Raw genomic sequence first — 26,726 nt, 5'->3', positions numbered from 1 at the left:
GTTTAATGGTGTATTGTGTGCCTTGTGCACTTGAGTATTCTACCTAGAATTTTTGCTGGAATTGTGTACAATATATATATATATATATATATATATATATATATATATATATATATATATATATGGAAGTGTTGTTGATTGAATATTGTAGTAATGAGGAGGAGAAGGAACATCAAATTGGGAGTGTATGTGCTTTGTGCAGGTTGTGTATTGAAGGCAACACCTAAATTAGGCCATAAGTGCCAAACTGTGAACCCAATTGGTATGAGGCCAATATGGGGTGAAACTAGACACCAAATAGGCCAACTTTCATGTAGAAATGTTGCCAAAATTCTGCCTAGAAACTGACCTTAAAAAGTGACCAAATCCGGATTAGTGCATTTAAGGCCTGAAAACTGACCATTTGGGCAGCAGTTAGTGTTTAGGCCATAACTCACTCAAAACAGGTCCAATTGACCTAAAATTTTGACCATCAATAGTTAAGATCTATATCTACAAGTCTTATGAAGACACCAAAGCCAGAAATGACCATAACTAAGTCAAATGGCTTGCACAAGTTTGGGCACAAAAACTGCCGAATCAAAAGTGACCTAAAAATTGATCAAATTGTGCACTAAAAGTGCAATCTGTCCAGCTTTAGCAAATTGACCATATCTTGGTCTACACAACTCGGAATGACCTAAAATTTTGCCCCGCGTGCAATGAGACATAGAGCTACAATTTTGCTTCTTTGACCAGAAGCTAAAAACCAAGGAAAATAGGACTTTAAGCTAGACAAATCTAGCACACAAAAATTGAGAAATTGACCAAATTTTGCACTAAAGGTGCAATCTGTCCAGTTTTAGTAAATTGACCATAACTTGGTCTATATAACTCGGAATGACCTGAAATTTTGCCCTGCGTGCAATGAAACATAGAGCTACAATTTTGCTTCTTTGACTGAAGCTAAAAACCAAGAGAAATAGGACTTTAAGCTAGACCAATCTAGCACACAAAATTTGAGAATTTGACATTTACATACAATAATGCTTGAAGCAATTTGGCAATGAATGCCAACTTGTAAAAATGGTAAATTGCACTATATTGGCAGCATATTGAAATGCAAATTGTGACATGTTGATACTAGAATCAACTTATCCATGATGTATAAAAAGGTTAATATTTTCATTGACCAGTGAATTGTGTAATGACCAGTAAATCCTGAAAATAAAGAAATAAATATTTAATCTTGTAATATGCCCTAGTTTGCCTAGTTGACTAGTTTGGATAGGTTGGCATGCCAATAGGATTCTGACAGCTGTTCTGTAAATGACTTTACGTCGTACTGTGTTTTATGGCTTATTATGCCATATTATGATTTTAATAGCCTATGGCTATACAGTTTGTGTTATTATACTCGGCTTAATGCCTGATTGATTATATGGCTTTTTAGCCACACTGTTTGCACACCGGGAGATACTTTATGACCGATGGTGTGACGGCCCGAGGTACTAGGTACCCAGTGCTAGTATATCCGTTTATCCAGTCTGGTCAGTGTATAGGCTATATGGGCAGTCATTTAAAACATTATTCAATTCAGGAAGCTAAGTTAAGTTAAGTATAATGAAATTTTAGTATAATTAAATTACGTATTAAATGAATGAGTAAAAGAAATTAGCAAAAGAAACATAACAAAAATATAAATTGCAGAATCGTAGAGACTTGAAATACAATACAGTTAGAATAAATTGTATATTGGGTAGTATTACTGAAAAGTTATAAACTAAGCACTTCCAAAGAGGAACAAACTAGTATATAAGATCGTTGATACTAGAAATACCATACCAAATTAAATTGATTCTTGAGTATCTGAATTATGATTTATTTCTTTCTTTAATTGTATATATATTATTTCTTGTTATACTATTGCACCACTAAGCAGAAATGCTTAGCGCGATGGAATTGCTTTCTCGTGCAGGTACTAAAGGTAAAACCAGTAGACTGTCAACTGAGATTTTTGGAGTCCAGATCTTCAGAAGTGTCAGAAGAGTTCAAGATTGTCACCTCCTCAGCAATGCATGTAGATAGGGCTCATTTTATACATGTTATGTATATTGTTCACTCCTAGCACATTATAAATTATTTATATATCTTGTACAAAATAAACTCATGTAATTAACCTATGAATTATGGAAGCTACTCAAAGTAAGTATTTTAATATGTGAATTGAATTTGAGTTATAATGAGATTGTACTTGTGAATATTGAGATGTTGAAAATCTGATGAGATTTCTGAGAAACTGATAATCGTATTGAGATACATTATGTTCGAAAATTTTTGAGACTATTAAGTTTGAGAAATTGAGTATATATTGAAATTGTTTTTGGCATGTTCAGAAGAACTGTTAGTCCAAATTACAGTCGGCACGTTGCCGGATTATCGTTAAAATTTTTGAAATTTCCAAATTAGTCAGATTTTGATAAACAGTAAAAGTAGCCTAAACCTCAAATAAAGTTTTTAAACAAGTAAATCTAGAACTATAATGAAATCAGATAAGATCAGGTGCTCCGGTACGCCGTGTAGCACGCCTTGCTTAGCTACACTGTAGACGGGTGAGGGGTGTTACAGAAAGTGCCAAGAAAGGAGCTTGAATCTCACATGCATGGAGCTCCAAGGTGGACGGCAATGGTGGTTTCCCTTGAGAGCATTTCGGCGAGTTTTTTGGCAAGGTGAGGAAGAAGATGAAATCTGTCCAAATGGTGAGTTAGTGGTCCACTTTGATGGGTGAGTGGAGCACTAAGCTTAAAATAAATATTAGTTTATTCATAAGTTTCATTTTCCCACATTTAACTCTCCATTTTTGCTATTTACATTAGGTACCTCTAATTTAATTTTTCATTATATTTTCCAAGTGTAATATCATGTATTTTTAATGGACATTTAGGTCAAAAGACAACTCAGAATGTCAAATGACCACAATGCCCCTGTTCGGGTCGCATTCCCGATTTTTCAGTAACACCGGGTTTTGTCCGTTTTTCGATTTCTCACTTTTCTTTGTACTAATTAATTAATTTTTCTTTGATATTTCTGATGGTATTTATACTTCAATAGGGGTCTATTTAAGTCCTAAAAATAATTTTCAGGGTTCCCCGCGGTCCAGGGCTAGTCAACGGTCCACGCCGTGACTTCCCGATGCGGTCACCCATCGCTGGGGTTCTCGGCTCGTTTAACTTGCTTACATTTCTTTGCTATTATTTTTCCTTTATTTTTCTTCTATTTTCTTTTCTTGTATTTCATTATTTTATGTCTCCTCACTCATATCGAAGTGTAGTTCTAGGCATCCTAGCTGTCCGGACAACACTGGTCACCAGAACAGTAGAATGCACTACCGAACATAGGGGTGTTACACTGGTCAAGTTGCACTTATATTGCAAAGTTTAGGTCATTTTTAGGTCAAAGTCAATTCGGCCAGTTTTTGTAACCCAAATTGTGCAAGCATTTTGACTTGGTTCTAGTCATTTCTAGCTTTGGTGTCTTCATAAGAGTTGTATCTCTATGTCTAAGCTTTCCATGGTATAAATTTTAGGTCATTTGGACCTGTTTTGAGTGAGTTATGGCCAAAATACTGACTGCTGTTCAAATGGTCAATTTTCAGGTTTGCAAAGTCACCAATCCTGATTTGGTTAATCTTCATGTTACTTTCTGGACAGAATTTAGGTAGGCTTCCAACATGAAAGTTGGCACATTTTGTGCCTAGTTTTACCTCTAATTGGCCTCATACCAATTGGGGTCACACATTTAGGGTTATAAGTTAAATTGTATACTGCCCTTTACACTTTTCTCAAACACCAATCACATATACATTCAACTTGCCAAATTTAAACTTCTCATACGAATTATAATTTGGTATGGTACCAAATCCATTCCTCACTTCACATTATAGTTAGTTTGGGCAATATATAACCAATTGACAATACACCAATTACAATTCTAATTCACTAAATCCAATTCTAACAATATATACACATAATCACTTCTAACCAGAACATATAACTTCACCACTACCATAACATATAACTTCACTACTAATTTACATACACATTTAGCAATCTTTAAGACCACAATGCATCAAACAACTTCATGAATTCCAACATTCTTCAAGAAGTTAACACGCTGCCAAATTAAACATTGCACAATCCTTCAAAATCTACTTCAAAATTCTAACTCTAAACATCAATTCCCTACTTACACATAACATCATAACCTAATTAACTTCATTACCTACCAATTACATGTAAAAAGAAATCAAGCTCCTTCAATATCCATGGCTACCAAAAGTTACACCCAACAATTACTCAAGTAATTCTTTCAATTTTTCAACCAAAATACTACCCACAACCTCAACACAAGTTTTAATTAAGCAAGGGAAGAAAATGGACATTTACCTCTTGTTGGAGCTTGCTAAATCTTCACCAAAACTCTCCTTTCTTGCTCCCAATAGCTTCCCCAAGTTGAGTAGGCAAAGATTAATGAAGGAAATTAGTATGAAAGGTGGCCAGAAATGGAGTGCATGAAGGTCGATCAAGCTTTGGCCATTGGAGGTTTAATGGTGGATGTATTCGGCTAGGTATATGGAAGGTTGAAGATGGACTGAAATTCTGTCCACTTTGCTTAATATAGGTCCCATAATTCATGGTTAGTGGAGCACTAATTGATAATTAAATGATTAAATTAATCCAAGTCCCTTTAACTGCAATTTGCCACTAATTTTTTACTATTTCTATTATATATCCAATTTCTTATTTTTCATGGCATTTTTTAAATTTAATACCACTTATTATTAATGGAAATTGAGGTTAAAAGTCAACTCTAGGTGTCAAATGACTAAAATGCCCCTCTTTGGGTTATATTCTCGATTTTTCGGTAACACCAATTTTTGTCTATTTCTCGATTTTTTTTTGTTTTTCTTTGTACTAATTTTTTAATTTTCTTTGACATTTTTAAAGTTTAGTATCACTTATTTTTAGTTGAAATTTAGGTCAAAAGTCCACTCTATGTGTCAAATGACCAAAATGCCCCCCTTCGGGTTGCATTTCGAATTTTTCGGTGCTATCAATTAACTTCTTGACCCGCCGATTTCTTTAATTTTCGTTTTTGTTTATATTGACTTACTAAATTTTCTTTGACATTTCCAATATCAATTACACCTCTGTAGATCTTTAATTTGGTCCCGAAAATGTTTCCCCGAGTTTCTCGTGGTCCAAGGCTAGTCAACGATCCCCGCTGTAACTTCCCGGTGCGATCACCCATCGCTACGGGTTTGGCTCGTTTAACTTAGTCACATTTCATTGCTCTTATTTTTCCTTTATTTTTCTTGTATTTTTCTCTATTGTATTTCATTTTTTCATGTCTCCTCACTAATATTTAAGTGTAGTTTTAGGCATTCTAGCTGTTTGGACAGACACTGGTCACCGAAACAGTAGAACGCACTACCGAATATAGGAGTGTTACATACCCCCCCAAACTCAAATCGGACATTGTCCTCAATGTCAACATAATATGTAAAATTAAAGAAAATCGTACAAAAATAATAAGAAAGCATATTATGTATTAAGCATGGAAAGGTTGGACAAAAAGCAAATAAAAGAGACCTATGATTACATTTTAGGACTAAGGTATGTAAGATTTTACAATAAAGAACCTATCCTATAGTCCTAGCTCTAAAAGGTCTCTGATGGTGATGATGGCGACGATGGCTCCTCTTCATCGAGCCTCTCCATTAGCATGTCTAGATTATTGTGGGCTTCCTGGAGGCTGTCCTCAATTGCTTGCATCCTATTGTTGATAGTGGTCTCCATACGCTATAGGTATGCGAGGACCGGGTCCGTGGGTGGTGGTGTGTATGGAGGCACTTGAGCGGGGGACACATGAAAGAATGGCTCTTAGGCTTTCGTCTATGGCTGCGAGGTCTCGCTAGGCCCTTCTTGTGCTTCGTCTCCCCAAGGGATGGCATTCCCTTTCGTATTAAGCAGGTAGCAGGTGTTGCCGACCTTCTTACATATCCCCATGGATATGTAGATGGTTTGATCGATTTTTGATGTTCCGCTGACGAAGCCCAGCATGTGATGTCCTAAGATGAATCCAAAGTGGAGGGCGATGATTGTGATGAGACCACCAAGCACGATGTGCATGGTAGGCTGGTGAGATAAGCGGTAGAGGTGGTTGCACAAAGAGAAGCCGGTGCTGCAGTGCTGCCCGATGACCATACACCACAGGAAAAAGAGCTCATTGGCATTTACTACACCAAGGCTGTCACTATGGCCCATGATGGTGTGGACTGGTAACCAATGCATGTAACGCAGGGTTGGACTGGTGATACCCAAGGATTTTGACTTGCTGGAGTTATAAGGCTCCGTGTTCAGGGTTGTGGATGCCAGAAGTCAATGCTATTGTAGAGCATGCAGTTCCGAGGGATCTCTTGGTGGCCGGTGCTGTCGAAGCTGAAGATGGCATTGAACTCATCTACATTCATTACCCGGTCGACACCAAGGAAGTGAAATTCAATTCTGCCTCTATCTTCCCTGTCGGTGGGCCATAAGGTGGCCTTGAAACTACCCAGAAACTCCAGTGTGGTGTCCCGGTATGCGGGGAATTGGAGTTGGGCAAACCTTGTCCACCCGACATTGTCGAGGAGTCCATTAATCTTGTCTTGCAGCCTGATTTGCTCCAGTAGCATGAAATCCATGTATTTTGTGGAGCTAATTTTCCGAGTGTGAAGCCGGGTGCACATGGCCTTGTGGGCATCATCACGGAATCTCCAAGGATTAGAGATTTTGGGTTGTGGAGTGGCTCGTGGCTGGGGTTATGGTGGGGCTGGTTGAGAGGGTTGTGGTTGAGGAGGGGTTGGTTAAGGAGAGGTTGCCCTTGTTCTTGGGCATTGGGGTGTCGGCTGAGGGGGAGAAGGCGAGGATTCTCCACCTTGCCTTGAGGAAGACCCCATTCTTCATGCAGATCATTTTACAGGAGCCATTGATCAGTTTTGGGAAAGAGAAAACTAGGGTTTGGTGAAGGGAGAGGAGATTTGAGGGGTTTTTATAGACTAGGAAGGGTGGAGAGGAAAGGTTTTTGCATGGGGAGCGGTTTAAGGAAGAGAGGTGCATTTAAAGAGTCATTAGGACTCTTCATTTAGCGCATTTTGCACCCCAGGAGTCGCGTCTGCGACATGATACATGGGTCATGTATCACTACACGGTCCCGTCATGTAGGGCCGTGTAATTTTCTGCTCGAAATTTCGTCACTTCTGCTGAGTTACATGGGCCGTGTAATTCCATTCGGGGACCCATGTAACTTACTGTCCAAAATTTTGTTACTCATACTAAGATGCACGGGCCTTGTAAATTGGCTTAAGGACCCGTGTAACTTACCGTCCTCCAAGTTACCTTGTTGACGATGTTACACGGACCGTGCAATTTAGCCGGGAGACCCGTGTAACTTCCTGTATCCTTTTTCCGGGTTCCAGAATGTTACACGGGGTGTAATTTTCTGGCTTTTCTTTTCTCTCCTGTTTTAAGTTCTTGATTCATGCTAGAGAATTCCTATTTATACGAATGAGATGAATGCAAGGATTAAGTGCATGGTTACTTCCCTGATTGTGTTAAAATTCCTCTAATGTGGAGTTGACTTGACGTTTCCTCTTCTTTCTTATTCTCTTCTGCCCCTTGCTTTTTCGGATTTGAGATTTTTGGGGTTCCTACAAAAGAAAATGTGAACAAATATTAACAAAATTAAAATAAGAAATAAAGAAAAATTAGAAATTTTAGGTTGCCTCCCAAAAAGTGCTTGTTTATAGTCATTAGCTCGACTTTGCCTTCATTCTATCACGGTCTGTCCGATGGATAGTCGAAGGTGCAGTTGACTCCCTTTTCTATGGGTTCTCCTTGAAAGTAAGGCTTTAGCCTCTACCCATTGACTTTAAATGCTCCTGAGGTTTCTCTCCACACTTATACTGCTCCATGCAGGAAGACTTGAGTGACCTTAAAAAGTCTAAACCATCTTGATCTTAGCTTCCCTGGAAAGAGTTTCAATCTAAAGTTGAATAATAGGACAAGGTCTCCTTCTTTTATTTCTTTCCTTGCTATGTGCCTGTTATGCCATCTTTTGGTTTTATCTTTGAAGATTTTGGCATTATGTACGCATCCTATCGAATTTCTTCTAACTCATTCAGTTGTAGGAGCCTTTTTTCGCCAGCAGTTTTGAGGTCAAAGTTTAGGATCTGAATTGCCCAGTAAGGTTTATACTCAAGTTCAAGGGAGATGGCATGATTTTCCATAAACCAGACTGAAGGGTGTTTTGCCAATTGAGGTTTTATATGCAGTGTAGTATGCCCATAGTGCATCATCTAACTTCATGCACCAGTCCTTCCTGGATCGGTTTACAGTTTTCTCTAGAATTCGCTTCAGTTCTCTATTTGAGATTTCTACTTAGCCGCTGGTTTGAGGATGATAAGGTGTGGCCACCTTGTGAGTCACTTCATACTTTTTCAATAGTGTTTCAAATTATTGGTTGCAGAAGTGACTTCCTCCATCACTAATTATTACTTGTGTTGTGCCAAATCTTGTGAAGATATTCTTCTTAAGGAACCTTGTGACCACTCTAACATCGTTGGTTGGTGTGGCTATTGCTTCTACCCATTTTGACACATAATCAACATCAACCAGAATATACTTGTTTCCATGGGAAGAGGGGAATAGACCCATGAAGTCTATCCCCCATACATCAAACAATTCTACCTCAAGTATACCATGCAGTGACATTTCATTCCTTCTTGAAGTGTTACCTGTTCTTTGGCATTGATCACAAGCTAGCACGAAGGATCTCACATCCTTGAATAGATTAGGCCAGTAGAATCTAGCTTGCAAAATTTTAGCTGCTGTTTTTGTGGTGCCAAAGTGTCCTCCATATACTGATGAATGGTAGTGCTGGAGGATGCTCTCCATATCCTCCTCTGGTATGCATCTTCTTATTAGTCCATCATTGCATCTCTTGTATATCAGAGGTTTCTCCCATGTGTAGTATCTCGCATCATGTAGGAATTTCTTCCTTTGCTAGTAAGACATATTGGGTGGCAAAATCCTGCATATAAGGAAATTAACAAAGTCAGCATACCATGGAGCTAGGGAGAGTGCTAGTAATTGCTCATCAGGGAATGAATCATTGATTGGAAAATCTTCAATGTCCCCTATGTCTTCTAGTTTCAGTTTGGAGAGGTAGTTAGCTATTACATTTTCGGTTCCCTTTTCTCCTTGATTTCAAGGTCAAATTCTTGCAAGAGTAAAATCCATCGAATCAGCCTTGGTTTCGCATCTTTCTTGTTCAAAAGGTACCAGATGGCAACATGATCTGTGAATACAATGACTTTCGACCCAATTAAGTAGGATCTGAATTTGTCCATTGCAAACACCACTGCTGGGAATTTCTTCTCTGTGGTGGCATAATTGATTTGTGCATCATTGAGTGTTTTGTTGGCATAATAAATGGCATGAAGTTTTTATCTTTTCTTTACCCAAGCATCATTTCAACTACAAAGTCACTCGCATCGCACATCACCTCGAATGGTAGCTCCCAATCTAGTGGCTGCATTATTCATGCTGAGATCAGGGCTTCTTTGATCCTGTTAAAAGAGATAAGGAAATTTTCATCAAAATCAAAGGGAACATCTTGACTTAACAGGTTGGTAAGTGACTTAGATATTTTGAAAAAATATTTAATGAATCTTCTGTAGAACCCTGCATGTCCCAAAAAGCTTCACACTCCCTTGACTGATGTTGGTGGTGGCATGTTTTCAATGATCTCAATTTTTTCCTTATCAAACTCAATTCCTCTTTCTGATATCAAATGTCCCAGAACTATACATTCCCTTACCATGAAGTGGCATTTTTCCTAATTTAGGACCAGGCTTGATTCTTCACATCTTTGCAACACCTTAGATAAATTAGCTAGACAATCATCAAAAGTAGCTCCATAGATAGAAAAATCATCCATAAAAACCTCCATGATATTTCAATAAAATCAGAAAAAATAGCCATCATGCATCTTTGAAAGGTAGCAGGGGCATTGCAAAGAACAAAAAGCATTCTCCTATATGCAATGGTTCCATAAGGGCAAGTGAATGTGGTCTTTTCTTGGTCTTCTAGGTGAATAGGAATTTGAAAGAATCCCGAGTACCCATTTAGATAACATAAGTAAGAGTGTTTTGCTAACCTCTCTAACATTTGGTCAATGAAAGGGAGAGGAAAATGGCCTTTTCTGGTGGCACTGTTTAATTTCCTATAATCTATGCCCATTCGCCAACCAGTGACGACCCTAGTAGGGATCAGTTCATTGTTTGCATTTTGGATAACAATTGTCCCACCCTTCTTAGGAACTACATGTACTGGACTAACCCATTTACTATCAAAAATTGGGTATATGATACCTGCATCTAATAGTTTCAAATTTTCTTTCATGATTACTTCTTTCATGTTTGGGTTAAGTCTTCTTTGGTGCTCGACAGTAGGTTTACTGTTTTCTTCCATAGGTATCCTATGCATGCAAATCAAGGGATTAATCCCTTTCAGGTCTTCTATTTTATACCCTATGGCCTTTTTGTGAGTCCTACATTCTCTTAGGAATTTTTCCTCTTCTATCTTAGACACGCTAGCTGTCACACCCTACCCCTCTGTAAGGCATAACATGATCCCGTAGTATACCTAAATAATTACTAACTTTGTCTACTGATAATCCATTAAATACACTACAAGGGATTTTAAAAACTTTTCTTACTTCTTTTACAGTGGTGAGCACTATTTACAGGTGTTAAAACTTTTGTGAACTGAAGTGAAACAGTTAACACATTTGGACTATTAGTAATTTCTGTAAAAATTTTAGCGGAGTGCCCTCTGTATTTTGGATAAAACAGTTCTTCAAAAACCTGTAAAAAGCACTTCAATATGTTTCTCAATCTCAACTCCAAAATTTAATCAACACAATATATTTCTCAACTCAAATCCACAATAACTTTTCAATATTTCCAAAGGATGAGATAAAAGAAATATAGTATAAATTTTTTAAGTCAAAATAACTCACAATTTATTTTACAACTTCAATGTACAATTTCAATTTACAACTGCTCAAAACCAAGAACAATATATACATACAGTGAACATACATTACAATACAATATGCAAAATGTGGTATACTCAATATACCGGATGATCTTTCGCTGGATGCACTAGCAGCCTAGTCTGCTGCCCTGTCCGTCTGTCTACCTGCGATAGCAATGAAAAGCTATCGCTGAGACAATGTCTCAGTGGTGCACAACATTAACCAAATAAAACTTTAAATCACAAATCATAATCATATAAATAGTGGATACTTAAAACCATAGTTAAATTCAAGACAGTAAATGACAACAAGAATTTAAACTCCATTTCTCAATATCACAATAAATTTCATTAATCAAAACATAGTTAAATTCAAAAGACAGTGAATGTCAATAAGAATTTAAACTCTATTTCACAATCTCACAATACATATCAATAAATCACACACAGCTTAATCATGTTCCAAAGTTCAATTCGTCCCAAAAGCCGATGGCTAATGAGGTATTCAATTCGTCCCAAAAGTCGATGACTAATGAGGAATAACATAGCTAGCTAGCAAAAATATGAGTACTCATTCGATTCGTCCTCAACAGGCGCACACCTCAACACTTCAGCCAGAGAGGGAATTCAATTCGTCCCACTAGACAAGCTAGCGAGGAATACAATCAATATACATGATAGCTGTGGTTTCAAACCATTTCCAATGCTTTTCAATCAATAAGTATCCATCAATATCATTCAAATAATTTTTCACAGTTTCAAACCATTTACAATGCTTTTCAAGCAATAAATATCCATTCAAACACATTTCCACAATTTAAAACAATAATGTACAAATGGTCTTAATTCATTTCAATTGAAAGAATATTCAAAAGAAATAGCTGTTGTGCACAAACCTCTGATAACTGTCTCCTGGTCTTGACTCAGTGTTTCCTTCCCTTTCCCTGAGTTTTTGCTAACTGAGAAATACAATTTGAAGTGTTTCAGTACTTAATTGAACTGTCTCTAACGATAATGCTTGATAAGTAATTCACTGAATGTTATTATTTGCTTGGTCAACTTAATATGTTGACCCTCGATGCGTTCTAGGTAAATTAGGTTTTAATGTTACTAATATGTCACATTCGATAGTCTTTTAGGGTTTGTACATGTTACCAAATTCATTTCCTTGTATATTGCATTTTCTTGCAATTTGCTGGATTCCGGGATACTAGTTTGACCTAGCCGGACGACCTAGTTCTCTCGGTTTCTGGGTTTTGGTCAAAACTACAAACTTGTAAATCTATGTCTTATTGCACGCAGGGCAAAATTTTAGGTCATTCCGAGTTATGTAGACCAAGTTATGGTCATTAAAATTGGTCATTTTAGGTCATTTTAGGTCAATTTTGGTTCGGCCAGTTTTTGAACCCGAACTTGTGCAAGCTGTTTGACTTGCTTATGGTTATTTCTGGGCTTTGGTGTCTTCATAAGACTTGTAGATATGGGTCTTAACTATTCATGGTCAAAATTTCAGGTCAATTCAACCTGTTTTGAGTGAGTTATGGCCTAAACACTAACTACTGCCCAAATAGTTAATTTTCAGGCTTTATTTGCACTTAATCCGGATTTGGTCATTTTTCAAGCTACCTTGCAAACAGAATTTTGGCAAGCTTCCTTCATGAAAGTTGACACATTTTGTGCATAGTTTCACCTCCAATTGGTCTCATACCAATTGGAGCCACACACTTAAGGTTCTAAGCCCAAAACACAAACTGCCCTATTACATTTTGTTTATACTCATCAAGTATCACTTTTAACACTTACCAAACTCAACATTCAAGCCAATTCTTGTTGTACCATAACCTAAACATAATTCACAACATATTATAGGTCATTTTGGTAGCTTACAATTTCATTCATTGTGCACCATTTAGTACAGAATTTTTCAAACCCAATTTACAACAATTCAATCACCTAACCATAACACTTTTACATGTCCAACCTCACACCATCATACATACACTCAAACTGCCATAACCACTATCACAATTCAACATTATTATTCCATAAACCAAGCATGAATTCCAGCATTCTTCAAGAGTTAACAAACTGCCGCAATGGTATACCTTCATAATTGCCTTCAAACTCAAATTTTTCACTTAATCACCATTCCATATACATGAAGTTAACTTACCAAAACTTTGAATCACATTAGTCAAAGTTAATTCTCCACAATACATGTAATAATATTTCATTTAGTGTACAATCCCATGGCTGTCCATTTAGACAATCACGCATACAATTCCAAATTCAACAAAAATTTCAAATTCAAGTGTTTAATTTAACATACATCAATAATTAACCTACTAAACTTTGATTTACTTTAATCAACACTAATACCCATCAAATGCATGTGAAAATAATTCAAGTTATTTAAGTACCATGGCTGCCTAACTAGTGTATAATAACAACTCACCAAAACCTCAAATTTTCTTCATCAATTTGTTCATTTCAAGCTTCCCATAAACTTTACTTAAGAAATAAATCAATTTAAACACTTACCTATTGTTGGGGCTTGTTAAATCTTCACTAAACTCCCTTGATTTTAGTATCTACTTCTTCCTTGTGAGGTGGGGATCAAGATTAGTGAAGAAACTTTGGTATTTGGAGGTGAAAATGGAGCAGATTAGGAAGCTTTCAACAATGCGGCCTTGGATGATTTTGGAAGCTTTTCATTTCGGCAATGGTGGTTTTGAAAGGTTGAAGATGAAGTATAATGGGTATACATCTGCCCACTTAGTGAATATTTTAATCCATAGTGCTCCACTCACCCTAATTTAACTATATTATATGTTTTAAATGTTAATTACCCAATTTGAACCTCATTTTTGCTATTTACATTAGCTACCACTAAATTAATTTTTCATTATATTTTCCAGATGTAATATTATTTATTTTTAATGGACATTTAGGTCAAAAGACAACTCGGGGTGTCAAATGACTACAATGCCCCTGTTCGGGTTGCATTCCCGATTTTTCGATAACATCGGATTTTGTCCGTTTTTCGTTTTCTCACTTTTCTTTGTACTAATTAATTAATTTTTCTTTGATATTTCTAATGGTATTTATACTTCAATTGATGTCTCTATAAGTCTTAAAAATATTTTCTAGGGTTCCCCACAGTCCAGGGCTAGTCAACGGTCCACACCGTGACTTTCCAGTGCGGTCACCCATCGCTAGGGTTCTCGGCTCGCTTAACTTGGTTGCATTTCTTTGCTATTATTTTTCCGTTGTTTTTCTTGTATTTTCTTTTCTTGTATTTCATTATTTTATGTCTCCTCACTCATATCAAAGTGTAGTTCTAGGCATCCTAGCTGTCCGGACAACACTAGTCACCGGAACAGTATAACGCACTACCGAACGTAAGGTGTTACAATTCTCCCCCCCTTAAAATAAATTTTGTCTCCAAATTTTACCTGGCATTAGTCTCTGAACAGCTGTGGGTGCTATCTCCTCATATCCTCTTCACGTTCCCAAGTAGCTTCCTGGCCTGAATGATGGTTCCACAGCACTTTAACCAGGTGTATCTGTTTATTCCTCAGCTGTTTCACCTCATAAGCCAGAATTTATATGGGTTCTTCCTCATATGAGAGGTCTAAATTTACCTCAATCTCTTCAACCGATAGTACATGAGATGGGTCTGATCTGTACCTCCTTAACATGGACACATGGAAGACACTGTGTATCCTTGCTAACTCCGGAGGTAATGCCAACCGATATACCAAAGGACCCACTCTTTCCAGAATCTCATATGGTCCAATGAAATGAGGACTCAGTTTTCCCTTTCTGCCAAATCTCATAATCCTCTTCCAAGGAGAAACTTTGAGGAATACCTTATCACCCACTGTATATTCAATATCTCTTCTCTTCATATCAACATAAGACTTTTGACGGTCTGATGCAGCCTTGAGTCTATCTCTGATCAATATAATCTTTTCCTCTGTCTGCTGAACAATTTCTGGCCCAATCATCTTCCTTTCACCTACTTCATCCCAACATAAGGGAGTTCTGCACTTTCTGCCATACAAAGCTTCATATGGAGGCATCCCAATGCTTAATTGGTAGCTGTTGTTATAAGCAAACTCAATCAAAGGCAAGTGTGTATCCCAACTACCTTCAAATTCAATCACACAAGCCCGTAGCATATCCTCCAATATCTAAATAACCCTTTCAAACTGGTCATTTGTCTGTGGGTGGAATGTTGTGCTAAAGTTCAATCTAGTTCCTAGGGCTCTCTGAAGACTACCCCAAAATCTATAAGTGAACCTAAGATCTCTGTCAGACACAATTGATACCGGCACACCATGCAGTTTTACAATCTCATATATGTACAATCTGGCCAATCTTTCCAGGCTATAGTCCATCCGAACTGGCAAAAAGTGAGCAGACTTGGTCAATCTATCAACTATAACCCATACTGCATCATTACTATTCTGTGTTCTTGGAAGTCCTATAACAAAATCCATAGTTATTCGTTCCCATTTCCACTCTGGTACTGACAAAGGATGTAACAAACCAGCTGGAACTTGATGTTCTGCTTTTACTTGCTGACAAGTTAGGCATTTGGAAACAAATTCAGCTATATCTCTCTTCATACCCATCCACTAGTAATGCTCTTTCAGCCCTCTGTACATTTTATTTCCACTAAGGTGCATAGCAAAAGGAGACTCATGTGCTTCCTTCATAATGATCTGTCTCAATTCCATATCATTAGGAACGCACATTCTACCCTGTTGTAGCAATAAACCATTATCTTTCACAGAAAATTCAGGTTTCTTGCCCTGCTGGACTTCTTTCAGTAGCTTCTGATATTTATCATCATTACGAGCGACCATTACGATCGATCAATCAACACTGGCTGTACATGCCATGCAACTACTGTCTGTCCCTCATCATCAATCTCTAAACTGGCATGTTGTGCTTTCAATTCATATACCATGGACAAAGGAGAAACTCTGAGACTTGCCATAGTCTTGCGACTTAAGGCGTCAGCCACTACGTTTGCTTTTCCTGGCTGATAGTCTATTAAGCAATCATAGTCTTTAATGAGTTCTAACCATCTCCTCTGCCTCAAATTTAATTCCTTCTGGGTGCCTAAGTACTTCAAGCTCTTGTGATCTGTGTAAATGTAGCATTTCTACCCATACAAATAGTGTCTCCAGATCTTAAGAGCAAAAATAATAGCTGCTAGCTCTAGATCATGTGTTGGGTAGTTCCTCTCATGCGGTTTCAACTGGCATGAAGCAATGACATTCCGATCTTGTATCAGTACACAGCCTAACCCATTGTGAGAAGCATCACTATAAACTGTGTATTCTTTACCCGGAGTAGGTAAAGTAAGGACTGGAGCTTCAGTCAAACACCTCTTCAACTCATCAAAACTTTGCTGGCATTTATCTGTCCACTGAAATTTTACATCTTTTCGAAGCAGCTTGGTCAGTGGAGAAGATAACATAGAAAACGCTTTCACAAACCGACGGTAATATCCAGCTAAACCTAGAAAACTGCGAATTTCTGTGATGTTCCTGGGCGGCTTCCAATTAAGGATAGCTTCTACTTTGCTGGAATCTACCTTGATCCATTCAACTGACACAACATGTCCCAAAAAGGAGATTTCTTTTAGCCAAAATTCACACTTCGATAATTTGACGTATAGCTGTTTCTCCCTTGAAGTCTGCAGTACAATCCTCAGATGTCTGTCATGCTCCTCTGCATTCCTCGAATATATCAAAATGTCATCAATAAACACCACCACAAATTGATCGAGATATGATCTGAAGATAGTGTTCATCAGATCCATAAAAGCAGCTGGAGCATTTGTTAACCAAAATGGCATTACTAGAAACTCATAGTGACCATACCGAGTTCTGAAAGCAGTTTTTGGAATACTCTACTCTTGCACCTTCAACTGATAATAACCAGATCGCAAATCAATTTTGGAGAATACAGCTGCACCCTTCAACTGATCAAACAAATCATCAATGCGAGGCAATGGATATCTGTTTTTTATTGTCACCTTATTCAACTATCGATAGTCTATACATAAGCGGAGAGCACCATCTTTCTTCTTAACAAACAACACTGGTGCTCCCCAAGGTGACACACTAGGGCGGATGAAGCCCTTTTCAAGTAGTTCTTGCAATTGTATTTTCAACTCCTTCAACTTTGCTGGTGCCATTCTGTATGGCATTATGGAGATTGGATCCACACCAGGCATAACATTAATTTCAAACTGCACTTCTCTTTCCGGAGGTAATCCTGGCAATTCATCAGGAAACACATCTGGAAAGTCATATACTGTAGGGATGTCTTTCAATGTTGGACTCCCCACTTGGGTGTCTACCACATGTGCCAAGTATGCTTCACACCCCTTTCTGATCATTTTTCTGGCTAGTGCAGCCGAAATGATGTTTGATGGTAATAGTTGCCTCTCCCCATGTATTACCACATCACTGTACTAAGAGAGACCAAAAGTGACTGTCTTCAGCCTACAGTCAATCATGGCGTGATGCCTGGCTAACCAATCCATACCCAAGATGATATCATAATCTCTGAAGGGCATTTCAATGAAATCAGATAGAAAAGTGTGTCCTTGGATCACCAAAGGACAATCCCTATACATTTTATTAACCCTGGCCTCCAGTCCTAACGGACTTGTTACTAGCACCTCAAAGTCCATTTTTGTACATGGAACAACAATGCAATCAATGATGCTAGCACTCACATAAGAATGGGTAGAACCCGGATCAAATAACACAAACACATCTTGATTAAAAGGTGAGAAGGTACTAGCCACAACATCAGATGTCTCAGCCTCTTCTCTCTGCCTCATTGTATAGATTCTGACTGGAGCACTGTCTTGCTCTGACTGTTTCACTGTGCCTTGGCTGCCTGCTGGGCTACCTCTACCCCTGCCTCTATCTCTGCTGGGTGCTTGTGAACTTCTAGTGACAGGGCTCTGAACTGACCCTTCTGCAATAGTAGAAGGTGGTCCAACTCTGCAACTACTGGTGTAGTCCTTGGCAAAGTGTCATGTGCCTCCACAGTTATAACAGGCTCCAATAGCCTTGTAGCATATCCCACCATGATTTCTTCCATAAGTTTCACATTGGCGGGGAGGGTAGGAACCTCTGGTACTCTGCTAACCAGATAGAGGAGGTTTCTGTCCTGAATCTCTTCCCCTACCAGACTTCTTGCCACCTCTGCCATGTCCCCCATGGTTCTTCCTCTTTCCAGTAGGACCACTGGAACTCTATTCTACTGATTTTCCCTCTTTCTCTGTCTTCTCTGATTTCTTTTTCTCAGGAGCTGCTTCAGATTCAATTCTTTCTAACTCTAGTGCTTGAGAAATAAGTTCAGAGAAGTTAGTGTGTTTGAATCCGACCACCTGTAATCTGATACTGGGCTTCAAGCCGGTTTCAAACCTCTTGCATCTCTCCCTGCTGGTAGCAAGTAAACTTACTGCATAATGGCTCAGGTGGGAAAATTTCCTTTCATACTCAGCCACTGATCTGTTTCCCTGTTTCAGACTTAGGAACTCTTGCAGCTTCTGGTCTACATAAGCATCAAGGACATATTTTTATCTGAATTACCAGTAATGCGGGGGCTGGTGCTGCTGAAGCACTGACATTGTGTAGGGCGAGGGCATTCCCTTGCACTTCAGACTCTATAGATTGATCGACTGAACAATCACCCTCTTCCATGGACAATGCGAGGATCTTAGATCTCCTGAACAAATAACACAAGGAGATTTACTCCCGTTAGTGCATATTTATAATGTAATGTACTGTATGTATCAAACAATGATATTGAGCAGTTGTACAATGAAGAAAGGAATATTCAAATAACATGTGAAAACAGAATTTAAAAACTAGCTTTGATACTACTAAAACATGTCACACCCTACCCCTCTGTATGGTATAACATGATCCCGTAGTATACCTAAAGAATTACCAACTTCGTCTACTGATAATCCATTAAATACACTACAAGGGATTTTAAAAACTTTTTTTACTTCTTTTATAGTGGTGAGCACTATTTACAGGTGTTAAAACTTTTGTTAACTGAAGTGAAACAGTTAACACATTTGGACTATTAGTAATTTCTGTAAAAATTTTGGCGGAGTGCCCTCTGTATTTTGGATAAAATAGTTTTTCAAAAACTTGTAAAAAGCACTTCAATATGTTTCTCAATCTCAACTCCAAAATTTAATCAACACAATATATTTCTCAACTCAAATCCACAATAACTTTTCAATATTTCCAAAGGATGAGATAAAAGAAATATAGTATAAATTTTTCAAGTCAAAATAACTCACAATTTATTTTACAACTTCAATGTACAATTTTAATTTACAACTGCTCAAAACCAAGAACAATATATACATACAGTGAACATACATTACAGTACAATATGCAAAATGTGGTATACTCAATATACCGGATGATCTCTCGCTATATGCACTAGCAGCCTAGTCTGCTGCCCTGTCCGTCTGTCTACCTGCGACAGTAATGAAAAGCTATCGCTGAGACAATGTCTCAGTGGTGCATAACATTAACCAAATACAACTTTAAATCACAAATCATAATCATATAAATAGTGGATACTTAAAACCATAGTTAAATTCAAGACAGTAAATGTCAACAAGAATTTAAACTCCATTTCTCAATATCACAATAAATTTCATTAATCAAAACATAGTTAAATTCAAAAGACAGTGAATGTCAATAAGAATTTAAACTCTATTTCACAATCTCAGAATACATATCAATAAATCACACACAGCTTAATCATGTTCCAAAGTTCAATTCGTCCCAAAGCCGATGGCTAATGAGGTATTCAATTCATCCCAAAAGTCGATGACTAATGAGGAATAACATAGCTAGCTAGAAAAAATATGAGTACACATTCGATTCGTCCTCAACAAGCACACACCTCAACACTTCAGCCAGAGAGGGAATTCAATTCGTCCCATTAGACAAGCTAGCGAGGAATACAATCAATATACATGATAGCTGTGGTTTCAAACCATTTCTAATGCTTTTCAATCAATAAGTATCCATCAATGTCATTCAACCAATTTTTCACAGTTTCAAACCATTTACAATGCTTTTCAAGCAATAAATATCCATTCAAACACATTTCCACAATTTAAAACAATAATGTACAAATAGTCATAATTCATTTCAATTGAAAGAATATTCAAAAGAAATAGCTATTGTGCACAAACATCTGATAACTGTCTCCTGGTCTTGACTCAGTGTTTCCTTCCCTTTCCCTGAGTCTTTGCTAACTGAGAAACACAATTTGAAGTGTTTCAGTACTTAATTAAACTGTCTCTAACGATAATGCTTGATAAGTAATTCATTGAATGCTATTATTTGCTTGGTCAACTTAATATGATGACCCTCGATGCTTTCTAGGTAAATTAGGTTTTAATGTTCCTAATATGTCACATTCGATAGCCTTTTAGGGTTGGTACATGTTACCAAATACATTTCCTTGTATATTGCATTTTCTTGCAATTTGCTGGATTCCGGGATACTAGTTTGACCTAGCCAGACGACCTAGTTCCCTCGGTTTTCGAGTTTCGGTCAAAACTAAAAACTTTTAGATCTATGAATTATTGCATGCGGGAAAAAATTTCAGGTCATTTCGAGTTATTTAGACCAAGTTATGGTCATTTTACTATTGCTGGTCAAATTGCATTAAAATTGGTCACTTTAGGTCATTTTAGGTCAATTTTGGTTCGGCCAGTTTTTGGACCCGAACTTGTGCAAGCTGTTTGACTTGCTTATGGTCATTTCTGGGCTTTGGTGTCTTCATAAGACTTGTAGATATGGGGTCTTAACTATTCATGGTCAAAATTTCAGGTCAATTTGACCTGTTGTGAGTGAGTTATGGCCTAAATACTAACTGCTGCCCAAATGGTCAATTTTCAGGCTTTATTTGCACTTAATTCAGATTTGGTCATTTTTCAAGCTACCTTGCAAACAGAATTTTGGCAAGCTTCCTTCATGAAAGTTGGCACATTTTGTGCCTAGTTTCACCTTCAATTGGTCTCATACCAATTGGAGCTACACACTTAAGGTTCTAAGCCCAAAACACAAACTGCCCTATTACATTTTGTTTATACTCATCAAGGATCACTTTTAACACTTACCAAACTCAACATTCAAGCCAATTCTTGTTGTACCATAACCTAAACATAATTCACAACATATTATAGGTCATTTTGGCAGCTTACAATTTCATTCATTGTGCATCATTTAGTACAGAATTTTTCAAACCCAATTTATAACAATTCAATCACCTAACCATAACACTTTTACATGTCCAACCTCACACCATCATACATACACTCAAACTGCCATAACCACTATCACAATTCAACATTATTATTCCATAAACCAAGCATGAATTCCAGCATTCTTCAAGAGTTAACAAACTGCTACAATGGTATACCTTCATAATTGCCTTCAAACTCAAATTTTTCACTTGATCACCATTCCATATACATGAAGTTAACTTACCAAAACTTTGAATCACATTAGTCAAAGTTAATTCTCCACAATACATGTAATAATATTTCATTTAGTGTACAATCCCATGGTTGTCCATTTAGACAATCACGCATACAATTCCAAATTCAACAAAAATTTCCAATTCAAGTGTTCAATTTAACATACATCAATAATTAACCTACTAAACTTTGATTTACTTTAATCAACACTAATACCCATCAAATGCATGTGAAAATAATTCAAGTTATTTAAGTACCATGGCTGCCTAACTAGTGTATAATAACAACTCACCAAAACCTCAAATTTTCTTCATCAATTTGTTCATCTCAAGCTTCCCATAAACTTTACTTAAGAAATAAATCAATTTAAACACTTACCTATTGTTGGGGCTTGTTAAATCTTCACCAAACTCCCTTGATTTTAGTATCTACTTCTTCCTTGTGAGGTGGGGATCAAGATTAGTGAAGAAACTTTGGTATTTGGAGGTGAAAATGGAGGAGATTAGGAAGCTTTCAACAATGCGGCCATGGAGGATTTTGGAAGCTTTTCATTTCGGCAATGGTGGTTTTGAAAGGTTGAAGATGAAGTATAATGAGTATACATCTGCCCACTTAGTGAATATTTTAATCCATAGTGCTCCACTCACCCTAATTTAACTATATTATATGTTTTAAATGTTAATTACCCAATTTGAACCCCATTTTTGCTATTTACATTAGGTACCACTAAATTAATTTTTTATTATATTTTCCAGATGTAATATTATTTATTTTTAGTGGACATTTAGGTCAAAAGAGAACTCGGGGTATCAAATGACCACAATACCCCTGTTTCGGTTGCATTCCCGATTTTTCGGTAACACCGGATTTTGTCCATTTTTCGATTTCTCACTTTTCTTTGTACTAATTAATTAATTATTCTTTGATATTTCTAATGGTATTTATACTTCAATTGATTTCTCTATAAGTCTTAAAAATATTTTCCAGGGTTTCCCGCAGTCCAGGGCTAGTCAACGGTCCACGCCGTGACTTCCCGATGCGGTCACCCATCGCTAGGGTTCTCGGCTCGCTTAACTTGGTTGCATTTCTTTGCTATTATTTTTCCTTTATTTTTCTTCTATTTTCTTTTCTTGTATTTCATTATTTTATGTCTCCTCACTCATATCGAAGTGTAGTTCTAGACATCCTAGCTGTCCGGACAACACTGGTCACCGAAACAGTAGAACGTACTATCGAACATAGGGGTGTTACACTAGCATTGATTATAACCGGATATTTAGAGTTTGAGTCCAGAAATGCATACCTTAGTGAGGAGGGGAGAGGTTTAAGCTCTACCTGTTCAGTGGTGCTCTCTGGTTTGGTTTTGGTTTGTTCCTCCTTCAAGTTCTCCATCTTAGAAGCTTGAGCCAAGGGTAGGGGTGGATGAGCTGCTAACTATTGTGCACAGGCTGCTATTTCTGTGTTTTCATATTCGTTGTGTGGCTATGCACAATGCATGCTTCAAGAGGATCTTTAGGATGTATCTTATGAAATTCTTCTTTAACTTGTTTGTCAATTATGTCAACCTTGAAGCATTCGTCAGGTTCGAATTTGTGTTTCATTGTGTCAAACAAGTTGAATTCAACTTCTTCTTCTCCTACCTTAAGGGTTAATTGCCCATTTTTGATGTCTATGATTACTCCAGCGATTGCCAAGAATGGTCTTCTTAAGATGATAGGGATCTGAACATCTTCTTTCATCTTAAGGACAATAAAGTCTACTGGAATGAAGAATTTGACCACTTTGATGGGGATGTTCTCAAGTATGCCCACAGGATATTTAACAGATCGATCAGCCAATTGCAATGAAATTGTCGTGGGCTTCAATTCTCCGATCTCTAGCTTTTGTCATATTGATAGAGGCATTAAACTCACTCTTGCCCCAAGATCATAGAGGGCCTTGTCTATTTTCTTGTTGCCAATGAGACAGGGTATGGAGAAGCTTCCTAGGTCTTTCAACTTTGGAGGCAGTTTGTTTTGCAGTATGGCACTGCATTCCTCTGTTAGAGCAACTGTCTCATAGTCTTCCAGTATTCTTTTCTTTGACAGAATTTGCTTAAGAAATTTGGCATAGAATGGCATTTGAGAGAGTGCTTCAATGAAGGGAATGTTGATATAATGTGACACCCCTTATTCGTCTACAGTATAGCCGAGTAAGATATGTCACACAGTGTACCGAAACACCCTATTTTATCTCAATCATTTTTATTCTTCCTTAATTTATTTTTATCAAAGTTATGAAGTACAATATATTTCATTTAAGTCATTTACTGAAATTATAATTTATTTGAGATTCCGTAAATTTTATAGAAAATTCGGCAGAGTGTCGGCTAAAAATGGATAAAACAGTTCTTCGGAACTTGTGAAAAACACTTCCAAAATTTTCAATCAATCCCAAACTCCATTTCATCAACAAAATCTCAATATTTCTCAAATATACTCCCATTTCTCATCATTCATTTCATATGATATTCATATAAAAGTCATAAAAAAATATTCACTTTTTCATTCATAAACACAATTTCCATTATTTACATCAATACCCAAAATACATTACATAAGTCTTAATTACACATGAGAAAATAAAAGTTAATTACAAAATACCAAAATAAAACCTAGTGTCCTACCAATGCACTGATGATGGTGAGGTGACATGAACACTATGTAGAGCTGCAGAAGATCTCACTCAGTCTGTGGTCTACTGGGCTCTCGGTCGATCTCTCCAGAACCTAAGTGTGGCAAAAAGTAACGCGTTAAGCAATAATGCTTAGTGGTGCCAATAATAAAATAAAAAGAAATAACATAAAATAAATATGTAGTGTATGTCTTGATGTCTTATACAAACAATTTTTCAGTCATTATTGGTAATCTTATTTATTTTGTACTTGTTATATTCATAATTTTATTAAATTTATTCACTTTCATTTTTGGTTGCCCAAGTAACCTATACTGGATGACTGGACTGGATAAATGGGTAAACTGGCACTAGGTATCTAGTACCTCGGGCAGTCACACCATCGATCACATCTGCATCTCCCGGTGTGCAACAGAACAGCTAATAAGCTGTAATAACATTAGGCACAAGGCCAAGTATCAACATAATGTCAGAATGGCTAAAAGCCATAAAATTACAAAAACTAATGAAATCAACTACTATGCATGAGATTACTTACCTAAATGCTATGAGATAGTATACAAATGTGTTTAAAAACATCTGTACAATTTAAGCATATCAATGTACATGGAGTTTACTCTTATCAGTATATAGTCATTGTCGCAAGGGATTTGCGGTCACCGAATGAATTCTCATCAAAGTGGGAAAAGTAAGGAGTCGCCACATTAATTTTGAGGGAAATTAAAGAAAACCATTTGTAAAAATTAAAATCCACTTTGAAAACAGAGATTCTAGGTTCGAGGTCCGTATATGGGTGGGGAAGGTGTTAGGCACCCCACCTCATCCCTCAATGAGGGTAAGCAGATTTAGTGTTGTGCTTTTTATAAATTGATAATTTAGGGGTTAGAATGATGATGTTAATCTTTTGTATGGATAAAAGGAATATTTGATATTTTACTATTTCAGGTTGCCCAAGAACACAAGTAGATGAGATGACCCTTCAGTGAATAGGTGTTATGTAATAGATTTTTAGGGGGTTAATATGAATGCTGAAGTTGTGATATTCTCGGAGAAATTTTTGTCCTATAAATATGAGTGCCTGAAGGAGAACTCTCATCTGGCCTCAACCTAATATTCGGGATACTTTGGGAAGAACTCTCCCGCCGATCCCTTGGTGTATTAAGCATTTAATTCGAGAGCTCGGGTAAGAACTCTCCCCCCAATCTTTTAGTATATTTTAGTTTAAATTTAAGCTAAGAGAATTTAAGTAAGAACTCTCTCCCGATCTCTTAATGTATTCTATTAAAATTTAAGCGAAGGATTTCGGGTAAGAACTCTCTCCCGATCTCCACATATTTCATTAAGATTTTGGCGGAGAATTCGGGTAAGAACTCTCCCCTAATCTCTATATACTTTATTAAGATTTTGGCTGAGAATTTGGCTAAGGACTCTCCCCCGATCTCTCAATATATTGCATTAAAAATTAGGCTGAGTTCGAGTAAGAACTCTCCCCCAATCTCTTAATATATTGCGTTAAAAAAATTTAGGCTGAGTTCGGGTAAGAACTCAACCCCGATCTCTTAATATGTTGCATTAAAAATTAGGCCGAGTTCGAGTAAGAACTCTCCCCCTTTCTCTTAATATATTGTGTTAAAAAAATTAGGCTGAGTTCGGGTAAGAACTCTCCCCCGATCTCTTAATATATTGCGTTAAAAAATTAGGCTGAGTTCGGGTAAGAACTCTCCCCCGATCTCTTAATATATTACGTTAAAAATATATTGCGTTAAAAAATTAGGCTGAGTTCGGGTAAGAACTCTCCCCTGATCTCTTAATATATTAATAAGAATGATGTTTTATAAGAACTTCTAATTAGGGATTCAAGTAAAGGGTCTTTCTTGGTCCCTTTTATACAGGAATGAAATATTGAAGACACAAGAAACCCCTATGTAATGCTTTTCCTAGCCTACAGGACTTTATAACTAGATGGCTGACGATAGGCCGAACTCCTTGCCGATCTTTTGCATGATCGACTTATCAGAACAATCTGGTTTGCAACATCCAATCTCTTTTTAGTCGCTCGCCCGAGATTCAAACTTTTCATGATTCCCGATCTATTGTCTTATCGTCTTGGTTCGTTCCAAGGCCTGATCTCATAACTTATTTGTTTGACCTAATCTTATCTTCAACCTATTCGACCTTTGCTACACCTATCTTCCTTTATCATTTTTCATTTATTTAGACCAAAAATTCTCATGTTAAAGTACTCCTACCTATATTATTTAGAGTATTTATGAGTCACCGATGACTCAAACATTTACTCTCAAAAGGAATGAAAACTAGGTGACGATAAATAAAATTTACAAATGAATAAGAATAAAGACACAAGAAATAAC

Source organism: Hevea brasiliensis, chromosome 11 (assembly GCF_030052815.1).
Source record: "Hevea brasiliensis isolate MT/VB/25A 57/8 chromosome 11, ASM3005281v1, whole genome shotgun sequence".
In the NCBI taxonomy this organism is placed as follows: domain Eukaryota; kingdom Viridiplantae; phylum Streptophyta; class Magnoliopsida; order Malpighiales; family Euphorbiaceae; genus Hevea; species Hevea brasiliensis.
This window is presented reverse-complemented; position numbering follows the sequence as displayed.